Source organism: Cyprinodon variegatus, unplaced genomic scaffold (genome assembly GCF_000732505.1).
Source record: "Cyprinodon variegatus isolate N-32 unplaced genomic scaffold, C_variegatus-1.0 Scaffold603, whole genome shotgun sequence".
NCBI classification, from domain to species: domain Eukaryota; kingdom Metazoa; phylum Chordata; class Actinopteri; order Cyprinodontiformes; family Cyprinodontidae; genus Cyprinodon; species Cyprinodon variegatus.
In genome coordinates, this window is record NW_015151056.1 from 301,846 (window position 1) to 302,187 (window position 342).

Here is a 342-nt window from a genome sequence, read left to right on the forward strand (position 1 = left end):
AGCTTTTTCTTCTGTGCAGTTTTTTTCTTTGAACTTTTTTTTCATGTTGCTGTGTTGGTCTAATTTTTGTATATGCAGGAATTTTTGAAATGGCTGTTTGTGTGTCTGGTGTTTTCCACCATACACTATATACAATAGCTCAGAAACAATAGTGTTTTCCACTCCAATTCTCTACTAATGTATAGTTTGAAGAAACTTTGCATCCAGGATTTCTTTTAAGCAGAGGAAAAACTCTTAGAATAAGAACTTATGTCTCCACAGCCTTTATGAGAACAAAGATAAATACATTTATGAAGGAGACAAAAAGTGTTGTGCATGAACACGTTCAATGAACTATGAACT